The sequence below is a fragment of the Ischnura elegans genome (genome assembly GCF_921293095.1).
Source record: "Ischnura elegans chromosome 13 unlocalized genomic scaffold, ioIscEleg1.1 SUPER_13_unloc_1, whole genome shotgun sequence".
Lineage (NCBI taxonomy): Eukaryota > Metazoa > Arthropoda > Insecta > Odonata > Coenagrionidae > Ischnura > Ischnura elegans.
Window position 1 is genome coordinate 14,632,743 of NW_025791657.1, and position 16,648 is coordinate 14,649,390.

The 16,648-nt window shown below is 36.0% G+C and overlaps 1 long non-coding RNA gene across 1 annotated transcript; it reads right to left on the minus strand.

Annotated features, from left to right (window-relative positions):
* Nucleotides 1-8,703: 8,703 nt before the first annotated feature.
* LOC124172021 lies at nucleotides 8,704-11,319 on the minus strand. Its single transcript, XR_006868047.1, has 3 exons — nucleotides 11,252-11,319; nucleotides 10,400-10,516; nucleotides 8,704-8,817 (listed from the first exon to the last, which is right to left on the minus strand). It is a non-coding gene; the product is annotated as an uncharacterized LOC124172021 (long non-coding RNA).
* Nucleotides 11,320-16,648: the final 5,329 nt, after the last annotated feature.

Sequence of the window (16,648 nt, forward strand, 5' to 3'; positions counted from 1 at the left end):
GAACTAACTGTACATCAAATTGACGACCTGTAATGAGTCTGTCACCATGATCCCCCAGGAATGAAGCTTATGGTATAACGTTGCGCGAATGTTGAAGAAATACCATAAATGACGCTCTCGGTCACAGTACACGAGGACAACTTAAACGTGGCGTGATTATTAAAACTTAGCGTAGTGAATATCAATCTAAAGGCCATAGCTTATGCGTGGAACTTCGTAATAAAGTTCATTTTGTAACCGCCAGGACCGGGACTGAGGCTCGTAATATCGTAAAAACGAAAATTTCGTACTAAAGTTTCTTTTCCTATAGCTAGGATAGGCCTTTTCGTTGAGGCCAACGATTTTCTTTGTAAAAACGAGTACTTCGTAATAACGTTGTTCGTATTAACGAGTCTCTGAACATCTAAATCTTTCATCATCATCTTTCCATCGGAATGGAAAATTTTTACACAAATTTTAAAACCACGAGCACCGCTAAGGTGCAGCGAATGCATATAAGGGTTAAAGACCTCTGGCGACTACTATCACATGCCTCATGAGTGTGGAGACATACAGATTGGTGAAACTGGAATAACTATTTAAACCAAGATGTCAGAGCACAAACATTGCATAAGACTTAGATACCCAGAGGGATCTACAGTAGCCAACCACTGTATCGCATACAATTACGCCATTCTGATTAATGAAGCCATATCTTTCATCTATGCAGATATATATTGGGATCGGATCAACAAAGAGGTGATTGGAATTGGACTCTCAAAGAATAGAATTAATAGAGATGCAAGGTTTCAACCAGAGCAAAACATAATTAAAGGAATGGGAAGCATCACCTTTCTATGAGAAAATTAGCAGGATTTTACAACAAGGATCTAATCAGGTGAAAAAGATTCGTGTTTAGGCTCTCTGACATAGTAAAGACTTTTACCTTGAAAGTAGACAAAATAAAGTTCACCACTGGAGTACTCAATGGAATAGAATTTGAATTATTTTCTGTCAGAAGAATAGTGATGTTGCACAAAAAAGATTGACATAAATGAAAATAGATAAAGATCTCAATGGTTTTGCAATATATTGTACAACTGGAAAAGTTGCACAACAGACACTCGCACATTTGAGGGTGACATCCCATACAAATGCAAACATACACTCAACGCAATCCTAATTTTGTCATACAACTAAGAATTTTACTCAAATAAAGGCCATGCTGCTCCTAGATGAGAATAAAACCTACCACAATATTGGCTCTGGGTAATTGGCAGTCTTGCACGGGAATGTATACTTCATTCATCTGAACGGAGCATGCAAACTGTGAAGTTTCTTCAATCGCATCTCGAATACATTCTTTTGTGCCAGCAGAAGATCCCGCACTGTCATTAGCTGCCTCCTCCTCTTTGATGATCTGTGCAGAAAGTAAAAGTGGTAAACAAGTCACCTACATCAAAATTAACAAATGAGTCATTCTCATCAGGCAAGGCCGTAGCAAGGGCGGGGATCAATTGATCCTCCCAAAAATGAAAAAAATTAAATAGATACTTTATGCTCGCTTGGTGCTCACACGACGATATTATATAGCTGCGCAGGGACATCTAGTAGTCCAATGCGACTTAACCCATTTATGCCTAGTGTTCCATTTTTGGAACACCTGATGTGACTTTCTAATTTAATGACTATGACCCATTATACACAAATATGCCACGATTTTTCTTCCTGTACCTCTTTATAAAGATACATTGTATTATGGGGTGCAAAGATTTAGTCTGTTTTGCCAACCTATCGCAGCCAGTTTGTTGAGAAATATCGGTCTTTTTTTTCAAGGCAGTCTTTCTGTGACCATCTCTAATGTTATATTAATAACTATTTGCCATTTCGCCCAAATGTTATAAATTTTTCCCGGCATATTCATTAATAGTTAACTTACAGTGCTTGATGAAGAACTTTTTGAAACAACATATTTTGTTTTAGTTATAAGCTTTTATTTAACAGTGTTCCATTTTTGGAACACTAGGCAAATCCACTACTATTATGCGTGCATTCAGGCGCACTGAAATGTTCACCTTAATTTTAAATCAAGTCAGCAATTAGATGTGGAACAATTAATAATGTTCCCGGTCATTGCTGCGCACTTCTGCTCATCTCATTCATGGTTCTTCCGACGAGAACTTTTACCGTTATCTGATACCGGATGCTGATACTACTGAAAATGGCGGTGCATGGGCTTCTGCTTCGCCTAAACTTCTTCTTGCTATAGGAAAAAAGGTAACCAAAGTTGTGCGCAAATGGAAGAAGGGCGATCTGACTGCCCAGCCAGTAGGAGGTTGAGTTTCAGAAGAAGAAATCACGAAAATGAAAACCCCTACAGAATATTTAGAATTCTTTCTGGATATTGGAGTGAACCTTGAACTGACAGTCGGTTTTTTTTGGGAATAATTTTCCTGAGTGGTTACGTCTCTGTTCCGAGACGACGTTGGGAGCAAAGACAAGATTCGCATAATTCTCTAGTTAGTGGTGCAATGGGACGTGACCGATTTGAAACAATATTTTCAAATTTGCATTTTGCTGACAATTCTAACTTAAACCACACGGACAAGTTTTCCAAGGTGCGACTTCTAACTGAGCGTCTGAATGGCAGATGCATGAAATTTGTGCCAAATGTAATATACTTCAGCTTTGATGAGGCCATGATTCCCTATTTCGGCCTTGACGGGTTGAAGCAGTTCATTCGGGGTAAGCCTATTTGGTTTGGGTATAAATTCTGGTGCGTCTAGGCTACATTTGCTGGTTTCAGCCTTATCAAGGAAAAAACCCAAACACTCAATACCAATAATATGGTGTAGGTGCTTCAATTGTTTTGCAATTCATTGAGGCACTCACAACTCAGAATCCCGGTAAATACCATTTTGTGTTCGACAACTTGTTTACAAGCATTGCACTCCTTGATAAACTTCATTCAATGGGCCACCAAGCAACTGGCATAGCGAGAAAAGATCGCGTAAACAAACCTCCTTTACTATCTGATGCTACCCTAAATAAAAAAGATTGGGGCACATTCGGTTACCGAATTGATGGAAAAGGCAATACTGTTCAAAAATGAAATGATAAAAGTGTTGTAACTGCTGCATCTACTGGTGCCGGTGTCAATCCTTTGCAACGGTCAGTCGTTATTCTCAAAATCAGAAAAAGAGATACAAGTTCCTCTGCCACATTCAATCAAGGTCTATAATCAGTGTATGGGAGGAGTTGACCCAGCTGATGAAAATATTGACAAGTACCAAGCGTCAAACGGTGGAAAAAAATGGTACTCAAGCCCTCCGGTAAATTCTTCTTTGAGCTGACTTTACAAAATGCTTGGCAATTGCATAAAATAAACGATGTGAAGCCAATGGATCTTCTTGAATTTCGTCGCCATGTGACCTGTTACAATACAGACAAACGGTAATTCTGCTGAACCAAATACCACTTTTCAATGTAAAAACTGCAATATATCCTTGCATATTAAGTGTTCACCTGGATATCATTCTTAATAGTGAGGTAATAAAAGTCTAAATCAAAATTTTTGCATGCTATCAATGAGTACGTCATAGTAGTGGATTTGCCTAGTGTTCCATTTTTGGAACACCTCATAATTAATAATTGGCAAGAGATACATTTTTTATCCTTTCGGATATTGTTTTCAAACTTGTTTTTATCGACAATATGTAAAAATCGGGGTAAAATTCGCATTTTTCAAACCTTCGGCATAAATGGGTTAAGTCAATAATTATCTAAGCGAATTTGTAGGTGCAGTGTGCGTAGTTGTAGTGCAGTGTGTGAAATAATAGTGCTGTGAATTAGAAGAGAGGTAGGTGACTTAAGGGCCTCCTGAGGGACCGCAGAATTGACATCGACACCGAGGAATTGATTCATCGTTTTACATTCATTACACGTTTTTAACTGAAAAACATCTCTATTTTCCGTCTTTTTTCGCATGCATAGCGTAAAATGAGACAGTTTGTTGTGGGTTGCCTACCTTCAAAACTGCTTTCGGGGACACGAGAAAAGGTCATTTTCTCGATAATTAGAAGGAATAGAGCTGTCACGTTTGGTCTAAAATATCAACGAAAGACCAATTTATAAGCTTGGTAACCTGTAAAGCTAGAGCTTTAACGCTAAGCATGTGTCGGTTGCTAGCAAGCAACTATGTGAGACTTTTGACACCTAAATGATGGGTAGCTTCTGAAAATCACAAGTATTATTTGCCATCACATAATTAACAGCACACGTATGAAACACTTTGGACCACCAAGGTGCCCCACGTCCCCACTGGAGGGCTAATGAGGTTATGTTTATCGGTCCTAGGATTTTATATAGTAATGTATAAGGCAAGAAAACTACTACACAAATGTACAACATTTATAGGAAAAAACTGCTTACATTAAGATTAGATAACTTGTTTGAATTATTAATTACTTTGAATCGAATGGGTTACCTTGAATCTATGTAAAAAGCAGAATTTCCTATGATTTACAATGACAAACGTTTAGATTTTTACGTCCTTCAACAAATAAGTACATTCAATTACAAGGATTCTGTACATACCTGGGCATTCTCCTCCGGAGATAGTTCCTTCTTTGCCCCAATCAGCGTCAAGTCCAGGTCTGCCACAATATTTCCCCTACTCTGAGCTTCCACCTTTTCACCTTGGGAAGCAGTAAAGGTATTGGGCTGCAACAAAATCCCCAATCATCATCATTAGCAAATGAGCTACAGAAACATAGATGTGCTTTTAGAATTATTCACACGAATAAAATAAAAGTTAGTTTCAAATGGATATCTTCACACTATCCGGCAAGGTAATTAATGTCAGGAATTGATTATGTTTATAGTTGTTATTAAATTTACCACTTAACTATACTCCTAATGCTTCTTATTTTCATTGCAAAATTCCTGAAAAATCCACGTCATTATCCTCTGGGCAACAGTTCTTGGAGGTGTAATTCTCCAGATATCATCTTATATTCTAACAGAAACTTATATTATGGGAACACTTTGTATGAGAATCCAGAGGCCATAGGTAATAGCATTCATTCACGGAAAATAAAAAGGGGCAAAAACAGAAAATAATTTCAGTTTATTATGGTTTATAATTTGGTTTAGAGACATCAAGGATTTTGACAAAAAAAAACTTACTCAGACGAGATACAACTGACACCCATTTTCAGTTAACGAAAAAGAGAAATCTTTGGATTAATTTCTAATAGGACAAAATTTGCATAACTTCAATGGGTAAATATGAAGATTTTTTCTCTACATGTAAAATTAATAATTGGTGTTTTCTTGAGGTATTTTTACATCCAGTGACTTAATTAAGTTTGTATGATGTATATTTCCACACAACAATATTAGTTTGCCCGGAAAACACTGAATCCTTCACAACTTATTTGCACAAAACATTTAGACTGCTTTCAAGCATATCAAATTGTTTCAGGAGTAAATGCACTTAATAAATGAAAAATTATAGACTACAAATGATAATTTCTACAATTTAACATAAAACTCCACCGCTGATGAAGGTTACAATACCCTTTGTCATTTTTAAGGACATCTGTATATTTACAAACAGACTGATATATTATGCTTTAGGGAGCTTAGTTACCAGTGATGATGAAGCAAGAAATAAATAGTCAGTATAATAGCACAGGCACAGAGAACACTAGAAAAAAGAAGACTCTCCTACAATTGAGAGTATTAACACCTAAATAAGGAAACAGTATATCTGATATTACATTTCGAGCATAGTAAAAAATGGTAGCCAGGTTTCAAAATGGACAGCTGCACAAAATTCAAGATTGGAAGCTTTCAAAGGCCGTGTTCCAATCCATAGGGTGCACTCTACGCTCTTGCGCTCTTACGCTCTAAACGGCTCTTTCGCTCTTTCCTGCTCTTATTGCAAGTAGTGCCACCACTGTCAAGTGGCAGATTTCGAAACTGAAAAAAGTTGAGTAACAAATTTAGAGGGTAAGAAAATAGTGCAATGTTGTTGTTGTTATGAAGTGAGTGTTGCAATAATTTATTGCCTTATAAATATATGTACTTATATATATGCTTATATGTACTTATAAATGAAATTGCAGAAGTTATAACGAATAAAATACGGCATAGGCGACATATTTATCAATTGTAGGCTACTAATTTCGTGTAGGCAACCAATTTCGTACTTTCAGACAAATTTAAGTGGTTTTTATATCTGAAAACAATTTATTAAAGATGTAGTGAAAATGAAAAATTATAATCACTGTAAATAGGTACCCGTCATAATATTTGAAATGCAGTAAGTCGACAGATTTAGGGCGTCCAGCCAAAGCAGAAAACTTCATGCATAATTCCAGCTTCTCCAGGGAAATTTTACAAATCCCAGTTTAATCTTACGTGATTACTGCGATATATACGAATTTTTAACATGATTTTACCCGAATCCCTTATATGACTTTAAATCATTGAAGTGATTTCATGTTCATTATCATATTCATGCATTTACTAGGAAAAGAAATACGTTAGTTAACACATTGAATACGTTTGTTAGCATTGAAATTATTCAAAGCAAGGCTGACGAGCTGCTCCATGTCGACCTCACCTGGCATTCTATTCTTCGTGTTTTTTAATCTTACTCGAGTACATTGTTAGATATTTACATTCATTCAGATAGAGTACATATATTAGAATATTTCGGTTCTGTTGTCTCGTCTGACATTGCACGTTTCGTTGCAGCTGAAAAAACTCTTCTTAGCTATTGCACTTAAATCTACAACAAACACGTTTTAACCAGAAAATGGGCGTTGAACTGGAAAAATTATCTGTGAAATGAATTTGACATAAACGTTTCTACAGTTCCGGGGTGGATCAAAAATTCATGCATAATTCCCGACTTTCCCGGTCGCTGGACACCCTTAAATTCACATCTATTCAAGATTCATTCGGATTCGATATTCACTCGATTCCTTATTAACGATTTAAAGAACCGAATCATTGCTCCGAATCAAATCCCATCCGAACCCACGAAAATTCCACCTCAACGGCGGTAGGCGAAGGGCTAAACGGGCTGAAGAGCGAGTAAGGGTGGATCCTTGCGCTCTCTCGTGCTCTTCATGCGCTCTTCAGAGCAGAACGTAGAGCGGATTGGAATCGCACTACGTGACGTCACTTCCGAAATGTGACGATCGAAAAGTGCGGGAAAGAGCGCAAGAGTGCATTTACGGTGGATTGAAACACGGCCAAAATGTGTCGCTCTAGAAGATTGCCGAGGATAAAAAAAAATGAACACAAAAGAAGGAAGTAAAAAGAAGAGTGGGAGGAAAGAGAAGTCTTCTAAAAACCTTATCTTAATTGGCCACCTCATTAGATGTGATGGCCTCATAAATACAATAGTCAGACATAAAGGAGAGGTGGACAGGAAGAAGGGAAAATAATAGTTCTGTATGTTTCTCATTGGCCAGGTTATTTAGGATATAAAAAAGACCATTTGCATGAAAAGATAAGCAGACGTTAGATATTAATTGGGGGTTGCATGAAACCAATTTTAGTTCTGCTAAATTATGATGGTGATACAGTACAAAATAAAGTTCATTAATAGTATTACCTGATCAGAAGAGTCTTGATGCATCAGTTTATTTGAGACATCATCAGAGCAATCATTGAGTACGTGAAGTCCTTCTTCATCATCGCTAATCTGATCTTCTTTAACAGAAGAGCACTTGTACGTTACCCGATCACTCTAGTTTCTTTGTAGAAAACAGATTAACTTGATAAACCAAAATGATCCAGCCAGGATAATTCTTATTATTCTCAAATAACCTAATAATAGCCATAGTTTGAGAAGAAACAACTTTATTGGGAAAATCTTGGGAATAAATAACTTTTTAAGTTGTGAACTTCCCCGATCATTAAAATAAATTTCCAAAGGGGAACAAGGCCATGAGCACTGACTTCTAAAAAATTGATAAAAATTTAAGAATAAGCAAAATCTTAATATTTCATTAAAAGTGGAAGGGTTTCAAGACTAGAACAACAGTAGCAGAAAATTCAGTCAGAGTAAAGAAAAATCAGTTCAAGTCACTAAAAATTGATATCTTTTGGCAATCCACTTTCATTGCAAACGTCAAATACCCCATTCAAAAATGGCACAGAAGGTTGAATCCCTAGCCTACACAATAAATTCCTGTTCGATTTCATCACAAAATCCAAATCTGCAACAATCTGATTCCTATGAACATCAATCTCTCATAAGGAATGAGATTTATGCAGTGGAATCTGGCTAGCAGCTGCATCATAATGTCATGGTCATTCTGTCAGAGTACCAAATTCAACAGAACTCAGTAATACTCTCAATTCTTTATCCCCTTCTGTTTGGTGGCGAACGGTAGTGAAAACCGTCTTTGTATGATCACAAAAAATATAACTGCTCTGTGCGGTGATGACGGCAAGCTCTATTGCTCAGTGAGTAAAATTGAACTGTCAGTTTGGTAAAATACACCAAATGCGTCCATAGCAATTAATCATTCATTTTAAACAATTCATTCATAAAGGCTCTTCTTTATTTCTAAATGACTGATCAGGTGAGGGAAAATGCTGTACTTTTCTGCTGAGAGGTGTTGCCAATATTCCACTACGGAAAGACATTGTGCCCTAGAAAAAAACAACTACACAAGGCGAGAGTTAACTCACCAATTCATCAGTTGCCAATGGGTCTGAGTCATAATTTGAAATTCCAGCTGGATCTGATGTGTACTGCACAGGATAATTCTCCTCACTAAGGCAATCTTGGTTCTCCTCTTTCACATGACACTAGAATAGAACAATGGGTGTCACTAAAAAGTAAAACAATAATAACCTCATTTCAGCACAAAAAAGCAAAACAGAATAAGATCATTTGATAATAAAATCTTCTCTTTCACTTGCAGCCACCCAATCTGGCCAAAATCATTTTAATTATTTCAAAATGATTTTACATTAAACTCTATAAGAGTACTGATTAAAAAAACTTTAAATCTTCTAGAAAAATATTTCTTAAGAATCTTAGAATAATATTATCTTACAATAAAAAATAGTTAAAAATGTTTCAAAACTTTGAATAACAGCAGCAGAAAACTTAGCCAAATTTAATCAAAATTACTTCATTTCACCAACAATTGAAATCTTTTGGCAATCGACCTTAATTGCCTAGCACTGGTTATAAATTCTTACTCACTTTCATCACAAAATCCAATTTGCAGCAATCTGATTCCTGTGAATATCAATCTCTCATATGAAATGAGTTTTGTTGTCAGATCTTGCTAGCAGCTGCATCATAATGTCATTGTCAATCTATTAGAGAGCTCCAAATTCTACAGCACTAAGCATAACTCTCAATTCCTTTACCCCTTCTGCTCCGAGATAATTGGAAGTGAAAAGTGTGTTTGTATGATAACAAAATTAAAGACTGCTGAGTGAAGGGATGGCAGAGAGTTCACTGGCTCAGTACACTATGTTTAGCTGTCAGTTTTGCAAAATACACCAAATCTGTTCATTAAAATGAATCAATCATTTTCAATAATTCATTCATGAAAACTCTTTCATGGTTTCTCACGATATGGCAAGAAAAAAATGCTGTTGGTTCTGCTGAGGTGCTGTGATATTCCACTTCAAAATGATATTGACATAGCAAAACAGTACTAACAATTAACTAACAATTGATATTTTTGGCAAATGACTTTCATTGCTGATGTCCAACACTCAAATTGAAGGAAATTGATTTGAAGTTAATAAAAATGAGTTCACCTCAGTAACAATTGATGTCTTTTAGCAATCGACTTATACTGCCAACATGCAACACCCTATTTAAAAATGGTAAAGAAGGACGTATCTCTCATCCCCACAATAAATTCCTGTCTGCTTTCATCACAAAACCCAAATTGGCAACAACCTGATTCCTGTGAACATCAATCTCTCATAAGGAATGAGAGTTATATACTTGAATCTTGCTAGCAGCTACATCATGATGTCACGGTCAATCTTATTCAGTGTACCTAAGTCAATAGTACTCAGTTTAACTCTCAAAATCCTAACATACCCCCTTCTGTTCTGTGGTGAACAGAAGTGAAACTGTGTTTGTATGATCACATAACAAATGACTGCTCAGTGCCGTGATAACAGAGAGCTTAATTGCTCAGTGAGCAAAGTTCAGTGGTCAGTTTGGCAAAATACAACAAATCTGTTCATTACATTTTATTTTAACGATTCAAACATGAAAACTCTTCTGTAGTTGTTCATGATTGAACAGGCAGGCACAATGATGTATGTTTCTGCTGAGAGGTCTTAGGAATAACGCAAAAAGGAATGACATTGAGCCATAGAAAAATTAAATTAAACAAGGCAAAAGTACACTCACCAGGTCATCAGTGGCCAATGGGTCTGAGGCATCACTTGTTATTGCAGCTGGATCTGATGTGTACAGCATGGGATAATTCTCATTAAGTTGACCTTCATTCTCATCTTGTACATGAATCTAGAAGAGGATAATGGGCATCACTCAATAGAAGCATAATATTAATAACGTCATTTGATAAAAAAACTCCTATTTTAATTGAGACCACTCCAGCTGGTCAAAATACTCATGAGAATCTTGCAACTAGCAGATCAAACTCTAGAATATTAATGTCCAAATAGGGAGGGGGAGCTACTCTACCAAGATCACATTGATTGAGAGTTTTGAATGAGAATTTTGATCACTTACAGTAGGGGCATAATAGCGGGAACGATAGATCAAGGTTCCAGAGTACCTTAAATTATCTTCATCTTTTCTTTACCCAGGGATATAAAAAGATCCGCAACAGTTAGGTGAATCCTTAGTTAAAATAAAGGAGGAAGATGGCTTGAACAAATAGAGGGCAATCATGAGAGACAGCCCAGTTACAGCCACCACTAATGGCTTGAACAGAGATTTGACAAGGCTATGCCAAAAGTCTACTCCACAGGATAAGAGACAATTCTGTCAACAGATTAGCAGTGTTGTACAACTGATATTGACTTGTATGATAAAAGATTTGTGTGGTTCCGATTTCTACCTTATGTGTTACTACTAGAAAAGTACAACTACTGAAGGTTGCATACATGTTAGTGACTTCCAGTTGAAATACTTACCTTTATGACGGACATACTATCTTTTGTCATACGACTGAGAAATTTGTACAATTGAAGATGGATCAATATAGGTTTCCCTGTGTATAAGAATAAAACTTACCAACTTGTCACCCCTGGGCAGTAGGCAGTCTGGCACAGGAATGTATATTTCAGTGGTTTGGGCTGAGCATTGAGCCTTCTGTGGAGACTAAGGACTGCATTCAATTGCATCTTGAATGCAGTCCTTAGCCTCCACAGAAGGCCCCAAATTGTCATCAACGGCCCCTTCTCTTTCAAAACTCTGCAGACAAAGTAACAGTGACAAAACACTTATCTCCTTAAAAACACATACATGGGATGCACTAAAGCATTACAAAAAAAGATGCTGAACATAATGTATCTGGTTTCATGTAAAAATGGAGAGTTGTCTGCACACCTATTAATCAATCACTGAAAAGCTACAGTGCCAACTGAAATGAAATTTAGCAGGATGATTCCTGATATTCCGAGTTCATGCAGTGTCTTTTTTAAATTTATTTGTGCCATGATAGCTGGCCCTTCACTGCTAACTGTACGATAGACAATGTAGATCACTCAGATACTTCATTATTCAAATTATGAGAAATCAAACTAAAGATTAAGGATTCAAATTTTTGTCATTAAAAAATGAATAATCAAGTTTCTTAATGTTACACACAATTTGCTTCCGCAATTATAATTTTTGGAGTAGTGGCTTTTGTTAGGCCAAAATCACTACATATTCTTTTCTCAACAGTACAGCTGAGGAAAAAACATGTGGAACAGGTTTTCAATGCATTTATTATGTTCTAGACCTCCTGCTTATATTCAAGTTATGACTGGGTGTAATATTTATGCAGAAAGAAAAGAAACCTCAAAGTCACCTTGTTTTCCATATATTTTTTTATGAAACTGCTTTTTAAATAACACTGATACTATTAGCCTTAAAACAAGCTAAACCAATCACACAACAATTATGTATTATGCACTATGCAAAGTTCTTGCTGTGTGTCAATAGATGGCTATAGAACTGATTGCTCATCATTTTTGAAATACCAGAAACATCATGACTCAAGCTAAGACATTTGGTAGACAAACAGCTCGATGACCATGATGAATACATCTCGGTAATAGATACTTGGTGTTGTGAGAAAATGTCTAAGTTTGAGCCAATTAACCATCATTTGTGAAAGGAAATGATTTCCTTCTTTCATTCAAGGAAAACAGGGGATGAAGTGCATCAAGAGTCCCATTAATTTAACCGTGATGCTGCCCTAAGAGAAACAACATTAAATGATAGGTATCATTGCTTTAAACACCATAATTTCAATGATGACGATTGACCATGTGAAGGAAGACCAAAAACCTTCAAAGAAACTTAATTAGAGGCATTGCTTGAAGAAGACAAATGGAAAACTCAAGAAAAGTTTGCTTTGTACTTGGAGTAACCCACTCACCCATTGCAAGCGTTGGTAATTTAGTATTAAGCAAGGAACTTGGGTTCCAATGATTCAACAGTGATTCTACAGTGTATAAATGCTCAACCTCACATTACGAAACCAATTAAATCCTAGCTGGAAATACTCGAATACAAAGGCTGAATGATCCCTGAAAATTCTCCAGGCATTACATCGTCTGATTATAACTTGTTTCATTTGATGGTACATGGTCTGACATATCAGCAGGTGCACCCACATTAATTCATCAAAAAATGGCTTTATTTATGCATAACCTCAAAAGATGATCACTTTCTACCCAGCTAGCGATGGACAACTTCCTTCTTTTTACAACTCACCCATAAGAAATTAGGATATATAGCTCCATTTTCATCATTGGGTAGATAGAATGTTAGTAATCAACCAGATTTTTAAATTATTAATCAAATCAACCATTAAAATACAAAATAAATGCACCCAGCAAAAAAATTCTTTAACTCTACAATTACATGAAAAAGTTTCTCACCACAGTTATCTGCATAAACTCAAAGAGACTCCAGAAAAATATGAGCAAGAAACATTAATCATTCCAATATGTACTTGGAAAACATTTCTGTCAGCACACTTCAAACTCGAAGAATTATATTGATCTACCTATTAAATCAGTATCCCATTCCAATTATCACTCAATTACTACATATAATGTCATCAAAACAAATTTAAAAAAAGCTTTCAACAAATAGACCTCAAAATAGATTTAGACATCATATTTAAGTCAAATGCCTCAAAAAATTAAGAATTCAATAACCTTGCAAGGAATTTATATCAAATGAAGAGTTATCACATGTTTTCCAAGCGTAGAGATTTGTGGAAGGTTACTCAGGAATTCCACTGGGTCAGGGGCTCTATTCTGAATTTCCAAACTGATTTGTGTGGCACTGATTCGTCCAGTGGGACGTCATAGCGACTCACGGTAAGCAGTCCTGCGATTCTGTATGAACCCGATTGGTGCAGCACCAAAGTGAAAACGGGAGATTGTCGCTAGCCGCACCAACACCCAGAAGGTGTGTATAAGGCCACCTTCTAGTGGGTTTCATGAATTCCCCCATGCGAATTGTGCATTTTATTTCCTTTTCTCCTCATCACCTAGTCATTAAAGAGGTTGTCACAATTTATCACTTTCTCCAATCTATTTGTAATTATCTTTTTCTTTTATTATGTGAAAGGATTAATTAAATTATGATAGAGTGAAATAAAGCCTATACCAAGTGAGTGAAAGTGATATCATAAATGATAGAAAGTCTTAAAATGGTGGCAGACCTCATTTTTAGTAACCAATATCTAATATATGTATGTCAACGTAATCAATAGTTGATGACACAGTTGAATATAGTGGCCTATTTAAAGGTCGAGAAAGATTTAACATTAAGGCAAACCTCATTCATATTTATTTGTTGATGAGGGGAAAACAAAATAAAATGAACAATGTGCATGGGGGAATTCATGAAACCCACAACTCGGTGGCCATACCCATACATTTTTGGTGTCCGTACGGCTACCAGTGAACTCTCTCTTTCTTGTTTGTGCAGTACCGCTTGGGTGCATACAGAATTGCACCACTGCTTGCCGGGAGTTGGTGTGATGTCCCACCCGCTGAACGGTGCCACACTGACCGGTTTGGAGATACATAATATGGCCACTGGAAAACTCGAGTGCAGAAACATCAGCCGAGATGGAGTTGGAGAATCTGACCAGGTGTAATTACTGGGTAACCTTCTCCAAATCATATCCTTGCCACGATTTTGAAGAGAGTTATGGTGGATGAACATTTCAGTACCTAAAAATGTATTTCCCAAAATAGGTAACCTTTAAACTTATTTCTACTAAGGTCATATTTAAAGCTGTTAACCACAATTTTTAAAGGAAACTTTCAAATTTTATGATGCATTTTTAAAAACAGAATAGAGTTTATCTGAAATATTATTTGAAGAAACAGTTTTTATAACCACTAATACAAAAAAATTTAATAAAAGCACAAACAGAAATGGTTTTAGTCATAAATTTTGTGATCTAATTAATCAAAGTTGAAGCAAATATAAATATTATATTCAAATATAGAAAAATTTGATGTAAAAATAGAGTAAGCAGTTTCAGATAAGATGTATCACAACAAAAATCCTAAATGCATTCTAATTTTACATCTATGGATGATTATATTTTCTAGGATAATTTTTTCCCACTTAAATTAATTTCTATTAGTTTTCCCATCATGCCTTAATCGTACCCAACATGAAATGCCGTGAATATAACCAATCAATTTCTGAAACGTCGCAAAGATGCTTTTAATTATAAATAACCTTAGCCTCATGATATCATAGTTAAAGGTCAGGAAGAGGCCCCCAAAAATGGAAAGATAATATGTTTACGTGCATATGAGACTTTATTTGACAACGCATCTACGTATACACGCATTTTTCTATATTGTTAAAAACAAACTAATTCCCGGGTCTATGACACTTCATTCTTTAGCAGCAAATCGTCAGGGATTTGTTTCTTCACTTGAGGGCCTTTCATGTCCCCCATTATTGTAGGTTAACAAAAGGTATGCAGAATTATCTTTTGATCAATAACCGAAGTGCCTTTTTAGTTATTTCTCGATTTAATGGCCACCGGCTGACATAAAAATTATATATTTCTCCAATTGTGTCACCAAGCGACTCATCTATTACGAAATTGAGTTAATCCTTATGAATTTATGCTATAACTATTTCAGTCCACAAACATTTTCTCCCTAGATTCCCGCTGCTGTAGACAAAAACCAAAGAGTGTCACTTTTAACTCTTCAAAACTTACACTACACCAGTCTTCGGATAAGAAAAATCGAAACGTACTCACCTTGCAGCAACTTCTCGGCAAACTTTTTCTCAGAGCTGCGGTTGATTTTAAACAAATCTTTTTGAAATCACTGAATTCCGTCAGTTTCTTCAAACACAGTGGGCACACGGTAGTGGGAAGGCCATCTCCCACAGCAATCCGAGAATTATCTTGGAAAACAAAATGAAGTAAGCAGCATTGCAAAGAAAATCGATAACATGTAATGTGTAACTTACATCTAAACCGACTAAATCACGTAGGGCATCCTTCGCAGTTATTTTGCATGCTACATTCGAAGAGAATATGTTGTATTAATAATCATGATTCTTCACACAAAGTCTGCAATGGTCAATCTCTGAACTCCTTCCAGAAGAATCCGAGAAAACCCCACTGGTATGACTCATATTTTCACTTCAAGATATCAATCAATATTTAAAACAGGTCTATCGCCAAAGAAATCATCCACTCAGCATTGACAAACATCAAAAAATCCCACAAAGAAACTGCTTTCACTACGAGTACGTGAAAATGAAATACTTTAGAATTTTCAACGAAAGGAATATAAAATCCAACAATTAATGAATTGCCTGAAAGATATATCACGACGCAGTAGCATGCACGGAGAATATTTTCAACAATTTTTGATACGATTACAAATTCCGTGGACAATAAATCCACAGTACACAACGCTACTTGTTAATATATGACAATGCAAACAAAACTCGGTACAGACTCGATGTTTCGTAGTTACCATTTTATCCGCCAACAGCACACCTATAGAACAGGCCACACATCCGCGTTTGAAGACAATTTTATTTCCATTTGATAAAATAAATGAACGCTAATTTAAAAATCATATTTTTTTCAATTTATTGCAACAGAACTATTTTTGGTTTATAATTTTTCAATCTTTAGGGCAGAAAATGAATTTAAGCCCAACTTCGGCTTGCACACGGTCATATTCCATTTACGCAGTTTAAATCTAAAAAGTGATTCTAAACTTCCCGTTATGTGGCATTAATCGTTTAAAACTTGTCTTTGAATAATATTCCTCAATAAATATCAATAATATGCCACTAATTGTTGATAATACCTTATTTTTCGATTGTAGGCCTATTGCATACGTTGTGATCTAGCGGTTAAATACGTAACTAAGGTTCTGTATCTGAACTGAGCCTCGCTTGCCTGGT